Raw genomic sequence first — 22,013 nt, 5'->3', positions numbered from 1 at the left:
GCACAACAATGCACACTGCCGCAACGCTCAACAGACGACAGAGATTGGTTGAAATGGCTCTGAGCACTATGGGACTTAACATCTATGGTCATAAGTCCCCTAGAACTTAGAACTACTTAAACCTAACTAACCTAAGGACAGCACACAACAGCCAGTCATCACGAGGCAGAGAAAATCCCTGACCCCGCCGGGAATCGAACCCGGGAACCCGGGCGTGGGAAGCGAGAACGCTACCGCACGACCACGAGCTGCGGACACGACAGAGATTGAAATCTCACCAACATGATGGACACTTTAAGAAATAACAACAATGTACTCCAGTAAGCCCCGACATTACGACAATTCACCACTGCGAGCTTAAATGGCACTTGATGTCGTTGCAGGCTCGTGACGCGTTAAACGAAGTAGACTGGGGCGACAAAAGTCGTTGGATATTCTCTAATATTCTGTCGGACCTAATTTTGGCCTTCAGGATGGTGACGGTTCAAACCCGCGACCGCCCATCCAGATTTAGAATTTCCGTAATTTCCTTAAATCACTACAAGTAAATGCCGCGATGGTTCCTTTGAAACGACATGACCGACTTCCTTAACCGTCCTTGATACAATTCGAACTTGTGCTCCGTCTTTAATGAACTCGATATCGACGAGACGTTAAAACCAATCTTCCTTTGTTTTGCCCCGCGTTCTGCAGCAACTCGACCTGACGTGGACTCAAAAACTCGTCGGAAGCCCCCTGCAAAATTAATGAGACATGCTGCCTCTACAGACGTCCATAATTTCGGAAGTGTTGCCGGTGTAGGATTTTGGGCATGAACAAATGGTTCAAATGGCTCTGAGCACTATGGGACTCAACTGCTGTGGTTATCAGTCCCCTAGAACTTAGAACTACTTAAACCTAACTAACCTAAGGACATCACACACATCCATGCCCGAGGTAGGATTCGAACCTGCGACCGTAGCAGTCGCACGGTTCCGGACTGCGCGCCGAGAACCGCGAGACCACCGCGGCCGGCTGGGCATGAACAGACAGCTCGATTATATCCCATAAAAGTTCGATGGGATTCGCGTCAGGTGATCCCCCGTTCGTGTCTGTACCGCTTACATAGCTCTCTTACCGTGTCATGTGCTCGCAACGCCACCACGGTGGGCAGTGCTCAGAATGTTTTGGCTTACCAGTCGCTGCTTCAGGCATCGTGGCTTCCCGCCATCAAGGAAGTGAATACGCGACCGCAGCGTGCGAACAATACGAACAATGCCTTGGAGCAATACAAACAAAGACCTGGAAGCAATCTCTGAGAACAATAAAATTTTTGGACATAGATTTCCCATCTCTTTCTCTGCGCGTTTAGCTTCTAGCCAACGACGATGGCCCAACAATGCTAGCAACAAGAGTTTTAGCCAATAGCCCCCTTCTTCGGCGGGAATACATCTCTTACTATACAATGGCGATTGGCAACCAGTGGTAACCACAAGAGTTTTACCCAATAACCCCATTTCCCCAGCGCAAGCGCTGGAGGACTCCTCTTATAAGAAAGGCAACACTGGACTCTAACAGTGTTCAATCAACAGTGGACACCACAAGATCCCGAAGATCCCAGCAAATGTGTCGAAACTTCGACGGTATAGGAGAAAAATGACGCGGCCTAACAACCCAGAACGTTTTAACTATAGTGATAACGGCCACGAAAGCGTACAGCCTTACATTGTTATACTATTGGAGGCATCCAGCTGGCCCTCTATGGTATTTGTGGCAGTAATCGAAGACACCATGGCAGCTGTGGGCTACGTGAACGTTACCGTTGACCGCCTGCGTCCCTCCACGTCTAATGTATTCCCAGACGATGACGACGTCTTCCAGTAGGAAGTCACAAGGCCAGAATCGTGCAGCAGTGGTTTGAGGATCATGAAAGTGAACTCACTTGGATGTCTTGGCCAGCAAATCCGCCTGTTCTGAAGCCGATGGAACACATACAGGAATTGCGTGACCTGTTTCAAGATATCTGGTGCCACATGCTTCCGCAAAGCTACCAATGATTGTTTAAACTATCCCACACAGAATCGCTGCTTTGTGGGTTCCATGTGGGAAAAACATGTTATTAATCTGATACGGTCATAATGCTTTATTGCATCGGTGTATAACTTATTTCAAAAATGTTATGTAGAAATATACAGTCCATATTGATTATGACAAAACCTTAAATAAATAAATCAATGGAGCACCTCGTCAGAGGGTCCCCTCACGTGATGGAAGACGACCAGCGGTTACACCACGCCTCCAGTGCTCATGCCCCCTCCCTCCACCCAACATGTATATGATCCGCCCCAGAGAAGGCAATGACCCGCTGTCAGACGAGATGGCCGCCCTCTTTCAGAGCAAATGACGGGGGAACTTCGGCCTCCAGAGTTTCCGGCTGACACGTCGCAATCGCCTCGGTGGAGCGGAGACGGCGGACTTACGGTAGAACGCATCGTTCGCCAATTAGCAGGCATCCGATTCCATCGTTAGCAGCGACACAATAAACTGACCGTGTATTCACTTTCTGGCTGATTCTCTCGGTCACAGGAAGCACCAATCGGAGGTGGCACGCACTTCGATGGCTCAGGTTCACCCTGCGCAGGCACACAGGTGATAATCACCGCTGTTTGCACCTCACACAAAAGACCCCTGTTACGCAGGACAGCCGGAGTGATTCACGCACAGACCAGCTAACGCCCACGGTACACTCCCGCCACGCCTGCTGACGGTGCGTCGAATTTTCCTCAGCCCTTTCCAGATTTAGGAGATGATCAAATTATGTGACTAGCCACGATCTCTCATTCTCACTTGAGTACGTCTCAGTACAAGCATCCGACGCCTAAATTGAAAGGCGTCAAAAAATTTCTCTGCTCTGTGGACAAAAAGGATAGATTCACTGGTCGCTTAATTGTGTTCTAAAATCATAAGTATTTCATCTGTGTTTCACTCTATAAATACCACTTATATACTTATTACTGACGATATTCAGTTGTACAAACGTGTCAGCCCTAAGAATATTGCTGCTGCCGTATCGAGCGAGAATGAAGGTCTTTGTTCAGCGTCACCAAGGGCGCAAAACTTGGGTGTTAAACAAAACCTTAAGAAGTCACAGTTCATCCTCTTATCTCACTGAAAGTTGTTCCAACGGACATTTCCATGAAATTGACTAACTCAGTGGCATTCAACTACGTTTCAAAAAACAATGAAAGACCTTGGGTTAATCTTGAATGAGCATCTAAACAGGGAAGAACAAACTGTTGCAGCTTGAAAGAAATCTCTCTACTGTTTAAATGCAATCCAAAAATTTGGAAAAATATTTCCACCTCAAATGAAACAAAAATTAGTTCAGTATTTAGTCCTGCCAAATCTTTACTACCCCGACGTAGTTCAACACGGTACAAATAATGGAAATACCAGACTGACAGTCGAAGCCGAAAAATTAGGCATTTTCAACTGCAGAGCCCAGCAGACACAACGCAGTTTCACATCAGAGCGCAAGACTTGCTATTATAGAGACGTCGCGCTGCTGCTTCTATCAGGAATGGAAACTGGACGATACTTAGCTCAAAGGCTTTGCAAAGTGTTTACTGTAACTTCTACGGTTATGTGAACCTCATCATTACTTTTTATGTTTGAGGAAACGCGTGCCAGCAAATCGTGTTTAAAGAGTGGAAAGATCTTTCGATGCAGTGGCTAGCGTTCCAATCAAATACCACTCCGCTGAGAATGCCCGGGATACGACTGCACGTGCGTCAGCACTCCGAGTCACCTTCTTCTGGACCGCGGACGGATGGTCCCCAATAACTCGTCGATAGCTCAGCTGGTGTAGAAGCCCACAAAACGGAGGTCGGTGTTTCTCGAGTCCCACCGCGAGCACTGACCGCTACAGTGTGTGTCTACATATAGGCAGAAGTATAGAGAACAGAAACGAGAATATGCACAAGCGTGTACTCTGGCATCTAAGACAGCTGTGTTAATTTTCACGTATCAAAGAGGTTGTTTGGTTACCAAAGCACCTGTCTTTATCATTGTTACCATCATAATCAGCAGCAGCAGCAACAACAACGATTTGTAATCTACGGCAGTCTTCTCCATTCATTACCATCTTCAGTTTTTCGCATCCAAGTCTGACGTGCTGATTCCGATATGCCGAGGTCATTTCATCTCCTGTCTGCTCGGACTACCAAAAACCATACGAATGGCATATTCTATATAATAAAAAGGTCAGTAATATATATTTACTACAATGACAATATTTTTGCACCGGAATAGCAGATCTGTATGAGATGTATTCAGTGACGTAACTCCTCTGTTGATCTGACAAGATGTTACTGAGTGAAAACACATGAAATATGTGGAGACCGATACTGAATGGCGCGTCGCTCCTATGTTTCTGCCTCTCTCCAAGGAAACTAGCGCTGCCTCATAACAGACTTATCCACCGAATGCGAAAATACACACATCAAAAAAAGTTTTGCATTACCCTGGTTCCCAGAACTCCTGAAGATAGACGCTGACTGTGGATATTTTATCACAAACACAGTCCCTCTGACTGTTCAGAGATTTCACTAACCATGCATGAGCAACGCCTATTAGACGAAGGGGGTCCCACAGCCGATCACTTCCAGTCATTCCACCAGGAAGGAGGTACACGGCTCGTGTTGTCTGTAGTTCAACCATGCCTAGAAAGTCAATACCGCGGTTCGATCGCGTCCGCATTGTTACTTTGTGTCAGAAAGGGCTCTCAACAAGGGAAGTGTCCAACTATCTCGGAGTGAACCAAAGCGATGTTGTTCGGGCATGGACGAGATACAGAGAGACAGGCACTGTCGATGACATGCCTCGCTCAGGCCGCCAAGGTCTACTACTGCAGTGGATGACCGCTACCTACAAATTATGGCTCGGAGGAACACTGACAGGAACGCCATCATGTTGAAATAATGCTTTTCGTGCAGCCACAGTACGTCGTGTTAGGACCCAAACTGTGCGCAATGGCTGTTGACGCGCAGTTTCACTCTCGACGTCCAGAGCGAGGTCCATCTTTGCAACCACGACACCATACAGCGCGGTGCAAATGGGCCCAACAACAAGCCGAATGGACCGCTGCTCAGGATTGGCATCACGTTCTCTTCACCGATGAGTGTCGCATATTCTATCAACCAGACAACCGTCAGAGACGTGTTTGGAGGTAACCTGGTCGGGCTGAACGCCTTAGACACACCGTCCAGCGAGTGCAGCAAGGTGGAAGTTCCCTGCTGTTTTGGGATGGCATTATGTGGGGCCGACGTACGCCGCTGGTGGTTATGGAAGTCGCCGTAATGGCTGTCCCATACGTGAATGGCACCCTCCGACCGATAATGCAACAATATCGGCAGCATATTGGCGAGGCATTCGTCTTCATGGACCACAATTCGCACCCCCATCGTGCACATGTTGTGAAGGACTTCCTTCAGGTCAACGACATCACTCGACCAGAGTGGCCAGCATGTTCTCCAGACATGTACACTATCTAACATGCCTAGGATGGATTGAAAAGGGATGTTTATGGACGACGTGTCCTACTGTTGTGTACATAGTTCCGCGTAGTCAGTGCGTACACGACTTTCCCACTAGAGCGCGCCCCGTTAAGCACAACAGCGCAGGCGCAGCGCTCGTCCGTCTCCGCACTACGAGATGGCGCTGTCTTGGAGACGGACCAAATTCTGCTTCCGCCGATCCGCGTATTAATATGTAACGCAGCCAATGAGATTGCTGCTAACGTAGAACCTTTTCTCCTCGCGGATCACACTCGCGCAGTGATACCTGAACGCGCGAGGTATTATAACGAGTGTAGAGACCTCCGATTAATCAGTCTGCATTGGTCTGTAGTCTAGTTTCAGTCTGCACCTAAGAAGTTTATCATATTCCTGTACATAGTCATGAAGATAAAGGTATAGACACTTTGTCAAGTATCAAATATATGTGAGAATAAGATTAACGTACCAAGACCAAAGGAACTTCAGATTGTCAACTGTAAATAGCATCCAGAACCAAGTTAAGTTATTTTTACGCTTGTTATTATTTTAATAAATGTGTGTGAAAATTAATCAAGTTCTGTTTAAAGTTGGTCACCGTCAATCTGCTACTCTAAGCGTGCAAGTGGCATTTCTATCGTCTGACCTAACGGCAGAAGATAAAACACGCCACGATAAGACCACGAGACATATTGCGGACACTCGCCTACTTCGTTAGAGCGACAATTCAAATAATCTGATTGTGTGTGTACCGAAGGTCTTACAGTACGCACACCACACCTGCCAACTCTGAGGGATCTACGCCAAATCGCCGTTGAGGTGTGGGACAATCTGGACCAACAATGCCTTGATGAAGTTGTGGACAGTATGCCACAACTAATAGAGGCATGCATCAATGCAAGAGGACGTGCTACAGGGTATTAGAGGTACCGGGGTGTACAGCAATCTGGACCACGACCGCTGAAGGTCTCGTTGTATGGTGGTACAACATTCAATTCGTGTTTCTCATGAGCAATAAAAGGGGCGGAAATGATGTTTATGTTTCAATTTTCTGTACAGGTTCCAGAGTTCTTGGAACCGAAGTGATGCAAAACTTTTTTTGATGTGTGCATCACCTACATAGGGAGAAATCAACATTGTAATAAAACAAGTCATAGTTTGAACGCAAACATGTAGGTGTTGATTTTTTTCCCACGTGCTGTTCGAGAATGGAACGGTCGAGAAGTAGTCTGAATGAAAGTGGTTCTGTGAACCTTGTGCCACGCACTTAAGAGTGGACTTCAGAGTAATCCTGTACATGGACTGATCGTTACACCTCGGGGAAGCAATTCGTAGCGCACCACACTGCTGCTGTTCGACCAGATGTGGTTGTGAGCAGGTCTTTGTAATGGTACCTGCTGTTTTGTTTGATCTCAGCCATTCCTTTCTTTTCCTTTTGTTACCATAAAGACACCATGTCTCGTCATCAGTAACAATACAGGATACGAAACGTCGGTGTTGTTCAAGAGCCAATAGATGACGAGCAAGCAGAGATGCACATGTGGCCACCTGCTGATTTTTGTGAGTGTGGCTTAGAGCACGCGGTACCCATACAAGAGACTTTTGAACCTTCCCACTGTATGAAAATGTCGCATGATGGGGGAATGATCACAGTTCAATTGCCAGTTCTCGTGTACACTGACGTGGGTCGTTGTGGATTAACGCGTCTAAACGATCCTCATCAACTCCGAAGGTCTTCCCGAACGTGTAGAGTCACCAATGTCAAAACGATCCTCCTCAAAACGAGACGGCATTTTACTGCCGTGCTTTGTCCGATGGCATTATCCCCATACACGGCGCAAATATTTCTGACTACCTCCACTGCTGTCACCCCTGCTCCTCCACTGCTCCCAAACAGAAGAATATCTACATCTACGTGATTACTCTGCTATTCACAATAAAGTGCCTGTCAGAGGGTCAATGAACCACCTTCAAGCTGTGTCCCTACCGATCCACTCTCGAACGGCACGCGGGAAAAAACGAGCACTTAAATTTTTCTGTGCGAGGCCTGAGTTCTCGGATTTTATCGTGATGATCATTTCTCCCTATGTAGGTGGGTGGGTGCCAACAGAATGTTTTCGCAATCGGAGGAGAAAACGGATGATTGAAATTTCATGAGAAGATCCCGTCGCCTTTGTTTTAATGATTGCCACTCCAATTCACGTATCATGTCTGTGATACTATCTCTCCTACTTCGTTATAATACGAAACGAGCTGCCCTTCTTTGAACTTTTTCGATGTCATCCGCAGTCCCACCTGATGCGGATCCCACACCGCACAGCAATACTCCAGAATAGAGCGGACAAGCGTGGTGTAAGCAGTCTCATTCATAGATCTGTTGCACCTTCTAAGTGTGCTGCCAATGAATTGCAGTCTTTGGTTTGCTCTACCCACAACATTATCTATGTGATCTTTCCAATTTAGGTCATTTGTAATTGTAATCCCTAAGTATTTAATTGAATTTACAGCCTTAAGATACGGAACGCCGGATATTACTTCTGTTTTACTCGATGACTTTCCGTCTATTACTACGAACTGTAACCTTTCTGACAGGAAATCACAAATCCAGTGGGAAAACTGAGGCGATATTCCATAGGCACGCAGTTTGGTTAGAAGACGCTTGTGGGAAACGGTGTCGAAAGCCTCTTGAAATCTAAGAATATGCAATCAATTTGACATCCCCTGTCGATAGCACTCATTACTTCTTACTTCATGAGTATAAAGGGCTAGTTGTGTTTCGCAAAAACGATGTTTTCTGAATCCGTGCTGACTGTGTGTCAATAAATCATTTTCTTCGAGGTACTCCATAATGTTCGAATACAGTATATGTTCTAAAACCCTACTGCAAATCGACGTTAGTGATATAGGCCTGTAATTCAGCGGATTACTCCTACTTCCCTTTTTGGGTGTTGGTGTGACTTGAACAATTTTCCAGTCTTTAGGTACGGATCTTTCGGCGAGCGAGCGGTTGTATATAATTGCTAAATATGAAGGTATTGTATCAGCATACTCTGAAAGGAACCTGACCAGTATACAATCTGGATCGGAGGCCTTGCCTTTATTAAGTGTTTGGAACTGCTTTGGTACACCGAGGATATCTACATCTATGTTTCTCATCTTGGCTGTTGCTCTTGATTGGAATTCAGAAATGTTTACTTCGTATTCTTTGGTGTAGGAGTTTCCGAAAACCGTGTTTAATAACTCTGCTTTAGTGGCACTGTCATCATCAGTGACTTCACCGTTGTTATCGCGCAATGAAGGTATTGATTGCGTCTTGCCACTGGTACGATTTATGTATGAGCAGAATTTCTTAGGGTTTTCTGCCAGATTCCGAGACAGAATTTCGTTATGGAAATTGTTAAAAGCATCTCGAATTAAAGTACGCGCTATATTTCGAACTTCTGCAAAACTTCGCCAATCTTGGGGATTTTGCGTTCTTTTAAATTTGGAACGCTTTTTTCGTTGCTTCTGCAACAGCGATCTAACCCGTTTTGTGTACCATGGGGTATCAGTTCCATCACTTATTAATTTATGTGGTACATATCTCTCAAACGTCGAAAATGTTCCGATTTCTCCACTTGGCACGCCATTTTCTAGCGTCCACAGCTGCACTCACTATCTCCAAATGACAAAATGACAATACGTAAAGTCAAATACAGTGATGAACCAAAACGCTACTATTTACAAGCGTGTTGGTCCACGTTCTGAACGCAAATCAGCAGATTCTGCGCGCCATGGATTCGACAAGTACTTGATAGGTTTCTGAGGTTCGTCGCACCAGATGGCTACGTACTGGTGACACACTTGTCGTAATTTACGGGCGGTTGGTTTGCGGGTGCTGAGGTGGCGCCCGATAGCTTCCCGTTGGGTTTCATCGGATCCAGGTAAGCCGAATTTGATGGCCAAGACATTAACGTGAGTCACTGCCACGCTCCTCAAACCATTGCAGCACGATTCTGGCCTTTTGGGATGGACAGTTATCCTGCTGGAAGATGCCATTGTTGTTGAGGTTACAGGTAGTCCCTGATAATGTTCACGTAGTCCACAGCCGTCACGGCGCCTTCGATTACTACTGTAAGTCTCATGGAAGCCCAGGTGAATGTCAGCCATAAGATGATACTGCCCCCACCGGCCTGCGTCCGTGGAGCGCTGCATGTTCCGAGCAGCCTTTTATCCTGGATGACAGCCTGTCTGGACACGACCATCGACCTGGTTTAACAATAAAGGTGATTCATCGGACCAGGCGACACGATTCCATTGATGTGTGGGCCAGTCTCGATGATTCTGTGACCACTGTAATCGTAACTGACGACGTTGGGTCAACATGGGAACACGCAGGGGTGCTCTTCTGCGAAACACCGTGTTCAACACTGGGCCCAGAAAGGTGCTCTCCGAAACACTCGCGCCTGCGCCAGCACTGTGTCGTCAGATCTGCCACAGGTCGCGCCTGTCCTGCTTTAGAGAGCAGGTAAGTGTCTGATTCCTATGTTCTGTGACGAGATATGGATGTCCAACTTCTCGTCGCCTATTCGTCATCTCAGCATTCTTCAACCACTTTTCATAGATGCTCACGACAGTAGCACGCGAACAGCCGACCAGTTTCGCCGTTTCCGAGATGCTCGCTCCCAGGCACTGGACCACAGCAACCTGGCTTTTGTCAAAGTTGCTTTAGGTCGCAGATTTTCCACGTTTGTGTCACATTCGTCGCTAGAATGATTTCCCAGACGCCTCTGCTCCGCTCATATACTTCCCTTACCGCGTCACGTGCCTTCAGCGCCACCAGCCAGTATACAGTCTCGCGGTGGGCAGCGGTCATAAGGTTTTGGGTTATCAGTGTAGCAGCAGTAAGCTACAAACAAGAAATGACAATTGACAAACCCATAGCATCAGGAATACCAACATGCAAAAGAAAAAGGCTAGGAACTTATGCACCGACCTAATAGTAATGGCAGACGTCAGACAGATTAATCGGAAGAATCCTCAGGAAGTGTAGTCAGCCCGCAGAGGGAATACCTTACAACGTCCTCGTTCACCAATACTTTAATATTGTTCGTCAGTCTGGAGGTCATACCGTACAGGACTGACACAGAAAACAGAGAAGATCCGAAGTACACTTGGGTTAATGCAATCTACTACATCTATACTCAGCAAGCCACCTTAAAGTGTGTGGCGGAAGGTAGTTCCAGTATCACTATCACGTGTCCCCCCTGCCCCCCTCCTCCTCTCTCTCTCTCTCTCTCTCTCTCTCTCTCTCTCTCTCTCTCTCTCTGTCGTAGTACGAGTGGTGCGCGGGGTGAACAATATTTGTTAATCCTCGGCGTAAGCATGAATCGCTCTAACTTTACCTTCATGGTCTTTTCGCGAGATATACGTGGGAGGTACCAATATATTGGTTGACTCCTATCGGAAAATACGCTCTCGGTATTTTAACAGAACGCTCACCGTGATGCACAACGCCCCCAGTGTCTTTCACATAAGTTGGACGATCATCTCCGTGATGCTTTCGCTAAACGAACCTGTGACGGAGCGTGGTGCTCTTCTTCGAATTTACTCTTTTTCCTCTGCCATCTGCCAGTGCTGTCTGTTAATTCCCAACATTGCGATACCCTACTTCAATCGTTCATGAAAAACACTCAGTTTCGAAGAATGAAATTTTGTACCATACTTCACACGAAATTGTGGCATTAACCGCTAACCTCCTTGTACTATATATTTTTTTGATGGAATTTAAAAATATATGTTCCAAAAAAGGTATCTACCTTTTTCCCAGAAACTATTCAAGATATTTCTACAAAATTATCTCTGTTTAATCTCTCTGCACATAGTTAGCTTTCCTCAGGAAGTTTTGTGCATATATCGAATAGAGAATTTTAACATTTTTTCATTATAATTCTGTACGTGTAATATAAAATGTTTACAAAATTCCGAGCACTTTGACCCATATCTCAGCTGACACTCAGAATTTCAAAATTTATTCTTGAGACAACATTTGTTGGGCTTGTAGAAATAAGGGTACAAAATTTCATAATTCTAGCGCTCAGAGATTCTGAGAAAAAGGTACATAAAATTTAAAAATACATTATTTTCAGCCAGTGGAATTTACAATTCAACCTGACGTTTTCTTCTTATCTCAAGTGTCAGAGATTTGTACTCAAGGTCTTCTTTCCCTTCATGGCTTCTCTTGTGGTTTCTTGTTTTCTGCCTTCTTTCCTTTCGCAGGTCCTGAACTGACTTTTCAGCTGCAGAGAGGCGCTGTAAATCTATGTTTCTCATGATGTCTTGAGTGGATTTTCCTATCTTGAAGCCCACTCTCTTTAATATCTTCACCCTCCCTACGTTCCCATCATTAAATACAAAACTACATAACAACTTGCAATTCTGACAACTGTATCACATGAAAATATGATTCTAGTGCGTCGTTTCCATATGAGTGAATTTATCGAGTCATTTGGATTGTGGATTCTGCGATGAACACACATTTTTTGAAGTTTACGATCGCCCAGAAACCTGTTAGTGGGTATGACAACATCTAGGATACAATTTAGCAACTCTCGCTGTAAATGTAATCCGCAGAATCGTTGTTCGCCGAGCAAGTATTGAAGTGTTGCTTCCAAAGGTGAGCTTGGAAGGAACATCGCGTAATGGATTTAATTACTTTTCATCACTGAAACTTTGCGTTCTACCAATAAATATAAAACAAGTTGAAAACTGTCATTTTTGTTCAGTTTCAAGAAAAGCTCTTCTCCCCCCCCCCCCCCCACTCCCCCCCTCCAATAACGTAGAAAGGCCAAACGCACTTGTCAATTTGGAAATGTTGATGAAATAATCGCTTGGTATGTAAACTATTACAGAGTACAGAGTGGGAACGAGGTGGAGCGCTGAGACGTGCCATTAGAACGATAGTGTTAAAAACCACTCATATCTTGTTAGTAATTTTCCCATGAGAGTACCGTAGAACATGTGAAAAGGAAGTTCTCGCGTTATGATTTTTTGGCCGTTTTATAGTGAGGCAGTGTCGCTGGAACAAACTGGAAAACTTTGCCTGCATAATGAACGCGCGATGTGGGGCAGTAGTTGCTCCGGCAGCGTACAACATCGGTCGTTAGCGATCTCGAAGTTTCTCCGTTAGTACCCTGAACTCCATGCGAGGGTGTGGAATTCGTAACGAGACAGCCGTGACCCAAGTAACTTGCTGCATATTCACGAGCGTACATACAGTCTGTTCATGTCCATTATAATTATCCGGGCTGTTATGCCGTGGTCGGTTGATGAGTTCTGTGTAGATTCGGGAAAGTCTACATTTTAGTATACAGTCTGTTCACCATAATCTAATAATCTAACTTAGGGCGCATCCTTTGCAGTTCGTGTGGGCGTGGGAGGAGGGAGGTCCAGTAGCAGTCGGCGCTGTCCCAGGCAGAGCCCTTTGGAAGCCCTGCCCTGTCAGCGCGGAGACAGAGGCATTGCCCACGATGGCACCCGCTTTGCTTTTCCCAATGAGGACGAGGAAAGGCACGGGATCTCATCATAAACAGACAACACTGTCGAACATACTAATTAACAACGAAATAACTGAAGATGCGTCACGTTTCAAATGTCTGGCCAACGACAGGAGTTGTTATCGTCATTACGTAAAACTGCACAAAATTCAAACAGTATGTACAAAAACAGCCCATTTGAATACAAAATCCGCGAAGATAAGAAGATGAATTTTTGGAATAAGCATACGGTTTCTATTTATTTTTAATATTTAATTATTTAGCTACTATCTGTACGAGGCCACGCTCTGCTATGGCTCAGTCTGCTTAAATGGAAAAGACATGTTTGGGAGTTGGACACACGTCCTAATGTCCTTCTCTCCCCTGTCTCCGTCCATCTCCCCCTCCCCATTTCTTTGTCCCTCCCCTCCTCTTTCCTCCACCACCTCCTACCACTTTCTCTGTCCAATCTTCGCCTTTCCCCTCCCCCTCCTCTGTCTCCATCTCCTCCTGACCCTGCTCTCTGTCCACCTCCTTCTACCCGTTTTCTAAGTCAAGATCCTGCCATCCTTCTGTCCGTTTCCTCTCCCCTCTCCCCCCTCCCCCAATCTCTCTGACCTCGAGCCTTGTTCATTCCTACTACCAAAACAGATTCTGTAGTATTATTTTAATCATAAACCAATAGGCCATAAATACAACTTTCCCAACTTTCCTGTTAACCCCATTATCTGAAATGAATCATATTCTATGTAATAAGCTTGAAAAGTTTACACCGCAGAAGTTCTTTCAATATTTTGATCGATTCGCCGTTAATAGAAGCCTTCTTTATGAACTTAAAATATTAAGGAATTGCAAAAAGTAACCAGAGACAAGAACTTGTAAGCAGAGCTGCTACACTAAATGTGGTGCCGTACGAATAGAAAGCAAAAGGAAAGAGGAGTAGAAGCATCTAACCTTCAGATTCCCGGCAGCAGTCCGCTGGTTACGCTGGTACCCTGGAAAAGGTTTCAGATGTGCTCACACGCCAGCAGATACTTACTCCTAGACTTACTACCAATGGCTAAACGTCTTGTTCACCCAGTGATGTGGATTCAGGAGGAAAGCAGTTCATTTCCCTACCCGTTAGGTTTTCCTGAAGCTTCCATACATTTCTTTCATTTCTGTTCTGTTGATCGCTCTGAAAAAGACATGGCTGACTTCCTATCCCATTCCTACCCCATACAAGATTGAGCTATTCTAATGACCGTCGTCGCCGGGACGCAAAACCCTAACCTTCGTTCCTTTCAAACGTTCAAATGTGTGTAAATCTTATGGGACTTAACTGCTAAGGTCATCAGTCCCTAAGCTTACACACTACTTAACCTAAATTATCCTAAAGACAAACACACCCATGACCGAGGGAGGACTCGACCCTCCGCCGGGCCCAGCCGCACAGTCCATGACTGCAGCGCCTAGACCGCTCGGCTAATCCCGCGCGGCTTCGTTCCTTTAAACCGATTTTAACTATAAATTAAGCCTACTGCCAACGGTATATTCCAGCAAGCCGGTGCATTGGCGGCGTCGTTTGCAGAGAAAACTGCGATTTTGCGAGAGCTGGCCGTAAAGAAGCCTCCGTTTTCACGTAGCATGGGAAGTAGTGGAGGGATCGGGACAGTCGCCACACTGATTCACGTAGTAGGTCAGTATGGTTAGTTCTGTGACGGAGAGAAAGCCACACTACTTCTCGTTCGCCTGTGAAGCCATGAAAATGAGCGTTAGATTAAAAAAAAAAAAAACGTCAGAGCGGTTGACATTCACTGCGATATTTTTTTTTCTGTATATGGTACTGAATCTGATGAAAGGAGGTGCTGTGCGTCAAAAATGGTTCAAATGGCTCTGAGCACTATGGGATTTAACGTCTATGGTCATCAGTCCCCTAGAACTTAGAATTACTTAAACCTAACTAACCTAAGGACAGCACACAACACCCAGCCATCACGAGGCAGAGAAAATCCCTGACCCCGCCGGGAATCGAACCCGGGAACCCGGGCGTGGGAGTGCTGTGCGTCGTTCTTGTTGTTTGTGTACGAGTGGGATGGTACACACACATGGCCATTTGTCTCTACTGAGCAACGAAATGGTACAAAAATCTGACGAAAAACTTGTACAGAACTAGTGTCTATCCATACGCAACTGTCAGACAGCACTCTGTACTATTACCTTGTACTAATTGGTGACTAAACTATCAGTACACGACAAATTATATGCTTGTACTTTTGCAAAACTATCAAGAGGTAGAAAGTCAGGCAGACAAAATTTGTCGAATTGTCAAAAAATGTGCTAACTATGTGTATCTGAATGGTAGTTACGTAGAGAATAACTCAATGATGTAGTTTAAGTACTTTCTGATAAATATACTTGAAAAATTCCAACGTTTTATTCACAGCCTGAACTAGGTAACTTTCGGTATGCTTCACGTATATAATGTACACTCTACTACGGTTGTGTTTTCTAAGTAAACTAAACCGCAGTGGCTGCTGCCTCTAATTATTCTACCACGTACACGTTACAGAATTACAACACAGTACCACTCTGAACACAATGAAGTAAACAGAAAGTGCGCGGTAGTTAACCCACAAGGAACGCCCCTACCAACTGCCTTTCCCCCCAGGCGGTTCTTGCGGAACTCCCGCCGTCGTTTCTACGGAGAGGAAGAGGCAGCGAAGCCGAGAAAGCGCCGTCGGCTGTGCAGAGCGAGGAATTAACGCGCAAGTGGCGGCGAAAATTGAGACACATACAGCAAGCGTGCAGCCGCCCCGAGGGAGAGGACTGTGCCGACAGTACAGTACTGCCTCTGACGGAGTTCCTGCAACTGGAGCCACACAAACAAGGTTCTGCGCTGCGCTCAGGTGTCAGAGCGCTCGCCGGCAGCGATTCGTAATGAACACACCGCAACGGCGTTCGCCCGCCATTCACTGACGCCCTATTACGACCGACGTTAAATTGCGACGCTGGTTTAAACGTGCTCACGAGGCTGCACGCCGCGTGTGTTTCATTACGCCACTGCGGGCGTTCGAGTGCTCGGAAGCGCCACGGCTCGAAAGGGGATCCTCTGTAGATCTCACTGACTGGCGTTAAATAGCGTCTTAGGCTGCTTCTCATATGACCTGCTTGAAGAAGCATGCCTGTTTACTCCTGTTATACATTACGCTGAACACAGTGCAAGTCTAAAGACTTAATACCATTAACTCTGCGGCGGTGTCTGACAGCGTTTACAAGTGCTAGCCGACGTGCATCTATCACTGGTGACAAATACATGTCCGAGAGTCCCATATGCAAATAAAATTTCCCATATTTTTTGAAGAATTCCAGAATCGCGCATATGTCAACCTCCATTTTACAATAAACGACTCAAACCCGTTATGCACCATTAAGTGTGCGAAGAGGGCTCTTGCGACAACGCACTTGCCCCAACTGGTTCCAAGCACCTTCAGTCGGATGCTCATCGGGAGATACAGGACGCCAATCCTTCGGGCATTATCATCTTGAAAGGCGAATCCATTGGCAGTACGGTGACTGGGCAATAAGTAGGACGGTGCAGTCGCTATACTGCACAGTGACTCTCGATGTCGATTAAGTTTTTTCGACACCCATTTACGGCATCGGCTCGCTACATGTCTGACCCACTTTCCTGCTGAATCCGTGGGACAGCGTGAGAACTGCGATGGTACATGACCGCCTACACACTCTCCTAAGAATTTCTCCAGTCGTGAGATATATCTCGCACTCGGATGCGAAGCTATTCAGACGCCACTGACCACTCCAGAGGTCACCTTGGTGACCTTCTGGTGAAGGTAATTTCTGCTGTTGTATATCTTTAAGCCAAAATGATCGTGTGGACACGTTTAAGTACTGTCTACCTAACACAGCCCTCCCAGTTACCTGCAAAAATCCAGTGCATAGTTCTGTTGCAGCCTCTGTACCTACGAGCTATAAACTGTACGTAGCGGCCATCAGCTCGTGTTGTTGACCTCAGGCGACCACTGCTGCGCAAATCTCCAGCGCTTTATGTAGCACGACAGTGGGTGATTGTTCCAATGTCATCGCTGTCACATACGTCAATTCGACGAGCAACTTCCGGTCCTGTTAACTGTGCCTGCCCTAAACTGACACGTTGCGCCGCTTCTTAGCTTGAAACTACCATCGGATACATACTGACGGACTGAACGACTTAAATGGCTCTGAGCACTATGGGACTTAACTGCTAAGGTCAACAGTCCCCTAGAATTTAGAACTACTTAAACATAACTGACCTAGGGACATCACACACATCCATGCCAGAGGCAGGATTCGAACCTGCGACCGTAGCGGTCACGCGGTTCCAGGCTGTAGCGCTCTAAGAACCGCTCGGCCAGTCCGGCCGGCTGAACGACTTACACTGGCCGTATTGGCTCGTTAACGATTTGAGCGCGGTATAGCTCAAACCGGGTATCTAACCCGGAACCTCGCATTACGCTGTCAACGCGCTCTCACCACTTTGCTATCGAGGCACGACTCACAGCCGACACGCGGAGCCTCAATTCTGCCAGTTGCTCTCTCCATGTTCCCTAACTCCACATCAGCTCTCCTGTGCACCGGGTTAAGCTTGCTCTCCTCAAAGAAAGGAATTCGTGGAGACATGCTTTATTCACAGCCTAGGGGATCGTTTTCAGAACGGATTTCTCAGTTTCCAGCTGCGACGGTGGTTCCAAATCCGTGCTTCTACATCTCAATCAGTATGAGGATGCCCCACCAAAGACATGGGTTCCAGTCCCAGTCCACCACACATTTAACCTCTCAGTAAGTTTCAAAACCGCATGCTATTCAGTGAAGGATCAGGACTCATTCCGGTATAAACGCTGCCTTCTAGTGTGCTACGATTCGACGTCTGTCGCAAGGAGGTTGCTCACACGTGTGTTTTGCCCCGTGACAAAACACGTCAGCGTTCGGACAGTCAGATGTAAGTCGTGCTTCACGACTATATACGTTTGGAGGCTTTCGACCCTTCTCCCTGCTACCCATGTGCCTCGCTGCTTCCATGTGGTGATACGGTCACTGATAGCTGACGCTTAAACTGTTCTCACGTAGGATCTGAAAGCGACGTCGTCACTTTGAATTTCACGTCACGAACCATTCGCAAGAGTGAAAAATGCGTTACGTCGAGTCGGAGTTCGGCGACTTGCTACGAAACATGAACCAATACGTTACAACCTCTCTTACTACGCCACATGCTGAACCGAAGCATATTGGAATATATTTAATAAACTTAAGATATCGTATTTGTTGATTAAAAATGAGAAGTATGAAAGTATTGTGTGTTAAACCATCAAAAAAACGTGCTTTAGGGGAACAGTGCATTAACGATTAAAACTGCTAGGCGCCATAATTCAAATGCGAAGATACAGGACGCGAATACAAAATTCTTCCCTCCATTACCTACTTATCCAAAATTAATGCGTATCTTCCACTTATTGTGTAGAATTGAGTAGTTCGTTTCCCATTAACTTTGCGGACACGGAAGCAGACAAATTAGGAATACAAACTTTGGTAACATTGGCTGTACTGTGAATATGATAATCTATAATCCTTGTAGAATATTAAGAAGCCCTTGATAGCAATGTTTTTATTTTATTTTATACGATCGTACTTAAGATATGGTTACCATTTTAAACTATCGAGTAAAACACAGAAAAAGCAGCTAGACAACATTTTATCTTTATATCATTTGACTGTGCCTAACGGAGAACTTACATTACTGATCAATTATTATTGTGTCTTCACATCTTTTTTACGCCGCCCGCCTTGCCTACAAGTTATTTTAATTTTTACATACTCGTCTGGAAAGAAAGAAATATCCTCTGATGAACGCATAGATCTAAACCGGTCATAAAATAAAGGGAAAACAAAATCTGTGATCAAACAGTGTCTCAAATTTTAAAAGTTTTATACATGGGGTCGCTGTGTCCCGCGCTGTGATTATTTCACGTTTCACTAACTGAGGATGTATGTCCATACCAGCAACGACTACTTATAAATGTTCGAAACTTTACTTGCTTCTTCAAACATGTTATCAATCATATTTGGTCTACGAGGAAATTGAATATTTTTGAAATTGCGTATTCAATGTATTCTACTTCAAAATTCTTCTTTGCTTTTTTCTGCCTATCTCTGAGAGTAACTAATCAAATTAACGCAGGTATTTCCCGTATATTCAGTTTCGTATCAAGATCTTGGTGTGCCAAATGTAGCCGATAACGGCCACTAAAGAGTACAGCTCTCGCAGACCACGTTGACGAGTAGGTGTCGTGTGATGGTTACAAAGCGCTCACCTCACACAATAGAAAACACGTCCACGCAGCACGTGAGAACGGCTTTAGACTTTCTCCAGAACGTCGCCTTGGATTGGTTGCAGCATCGACGCCTGTCTAGTGGTGTGCAGGAAATCACTTATCTGTTACAAATCACAATGATTGTATTCACAAAAATAGCTTTACAGTCCCTGGTTGCGATTCCAGTCACAACTAGAAGTCACAAGTAGAAAACAAAACCAGAATGTCGCGTTCAATTCTGTGTGTCATCTGTTAGCCGAAATTCTTACTTCTTTCTAAAGAAATCTTGTGTTACACTGTCAAGTCGAGCTGCGACTTCAGTCACTGCTGTCATCTGACACCACTGAAGTCGCAGATGACGTTGGTTTAGGGTCAGTGGAACTCACGCTACAGGACGTCTAGCTCGGAGCTGTTCTTGAAGTAACCGATTTGTAACAGTGCGTTACGTCAATGTGGTGCCAACTGCTGCTCAAAATGCTGCTGTACATACAGTACGATGCACCAGAGGCATACGCCGATCACGACGGTGTCCCTCCACGTAGTGCTACATGGCCGTCCCGAGCCCGGTCTTCTTGCGACCGTACATATCGTGACCACCGCTGCCAGCAATCATGTACAATGGCTACATTATTGCCAATTCTTTCTGCAATATCGGAGAAGGAACATCCAGCTCCTCGTAACGTTATAACACGACCTCATTGAAACTCAGTGAGGTGTTGGTTATAGAGTCTTCGTCTCCTTAAAGGCATTCTTAACCAACATCAACTCACCAGGACCAATGTCAAGGGTAACTAACGGCCACAACCGTTACAGAAAATCTGATTTGCATCCTCATAGTAGTGCTACTAGCGCTACTCTTACGCGATAGGGGAAAAATCTGAATAGGCCACATGCTTCAGATGTAGGAACATGACTACCAACTTCCGCACAACTCATCCTTGGTGTAGCGATTTTTTTCCTGCCAGTGTACAACATGACAGGGACCCACCAAAAGGCACTGGTACATTAAGTGCCATCCACGACACACCGCACGGTGGCTTGCAGAGTACACACGCTCGAACAGATGAAGAACACGGGATCAGGAGTACCTACGTGCCTGCCTGTCTGGCCCCCAGCACTGCAGAGTTCCGCGTCTCCGTGATGGAGCAGGGAGCCGCGGTTTAATACCTTCCGCTTGCCAGCGGGCCGGGGCAGTCGCATACATTTGGGGCCACTTGCGCGGTTTAATTCCGCGGGCGGGCCGTGAATCAAAGTCTGGCGAGGCGGGGCGAGCCGTGCCAGCAATCGATATGCGGCCGCGGTCACGGCCGACACTCCATCCGCCGACACGGCCCAATCACGACCGCAACGGATCGCTTGCAGCACGGCACTCCCACCACCGTCACTGTACACACATTCATTTAGGTGACCAACTTTCATCTCACAGGCTGCCCTAAAAACAATATAGATCGAAGAAAAAATGGCCCATCTTTGTTTGCTATCGAACCTAGTCGCTGTTCTTCACCCTAATTTGATTAAAAAATAATAGCATTATTTACAGTTAAGCTAACTAAAATAATGTTGCTAAGGTAAAACAAGCGACAATTTCTTGGGATTATACTAGTATAAAAACAGCTCGTCATTATGTCACTGGAGTAACAATGTAGTTGATGATGGTACCTCTGGAAAGACCACACAGAATCTAGATTCTAGCAACTCCATGGGAGGTCGTGCTTGCGCGAAATCCAAGCGAGTCCTGCTTCTGCCATGTCCAAAGCGAGTCCTGCTTCTGCCAAGTCCAAAGTGAGTTTAGTGGCTGCCAAGTCCAAAGAGAGTGCAGTTTCAGCCAAGTCCAAAGCGAGCCCAACTTCTAACAAACCCAAAGAGATCCCAGCATCTAGCAAGTCCAAAGACAGTTAATCTCCCGGCGAGTCCAAAGACAGTGCAGCATCTGGCAATTCCAAAGAGTCCAGTTACTATCAACTGCAAAGATAGTCTGACAAGAGTGATAGAGGGACCACATTATGCCAAGTTCGAAGAGCTCCTGATTCTGTGAAGTGCAAAGACATACCCACTTTTGAGAAGTCCAAGAAATACCCACTACTGATTTATCCAAAGAGATTACCACCAGTAGCCCACCCAAAGAAAGTTCCACAACTCCCAATTCAAATACAGTCCCACTTCCAGCTACTCCAATGGCTCGCGTTTCCGGCTACTCCAAACAGTCCTGCTCCCAATTAGTTCTAACTAACCAGTTTCCGGCTAGTCCAAACATTCCCACTTCCGTCTAGTCCGAACAGTCCTGTTTACGGCTAGTCGAAAAAGTTCAATTTGCAACTAGTATAAAATTTCAGAGAAAAATTGAAGAGGTTAGTTTGCATTATAAGAGGCCAGAGAGTCAGACTGCACGTCGTGACACATCTGTGAGCTACCTCACAAAGGTATTGCTTAATCCGAAATTCGTAATTGCGGATAGTCATGGAGCACAATGTCATCAAGGTAACGATGACCTGCCTGCTCCACCGGAACTTTGTTAACGATGTACTGAGATTCTGAAGATGACAGACACTATATGTGAAGTCAAACGTGGTGTTTGGATAGCGACTGAAACACACGTGTTACTGAAACGTGTTGGTACCAAC

This window comes from Schistocerca americana, chromosome 1 (genome assembly GCF_021461395.2).
Source record: "Schistocerca americana isolate TAMUIC-IGC-003095 chromosome 1, iqSchAmer2.1, whole genome shotgun sequence".
Classification (NCBI taxonomy): Eukaryota; Metazoa; Arthropoda; class Insecta; order Orthoptera; family Acrididae; genus Schistocerca; species Schistocerca americana.
Note: the sequence above shows the minus strand (reverse complement) of the source record.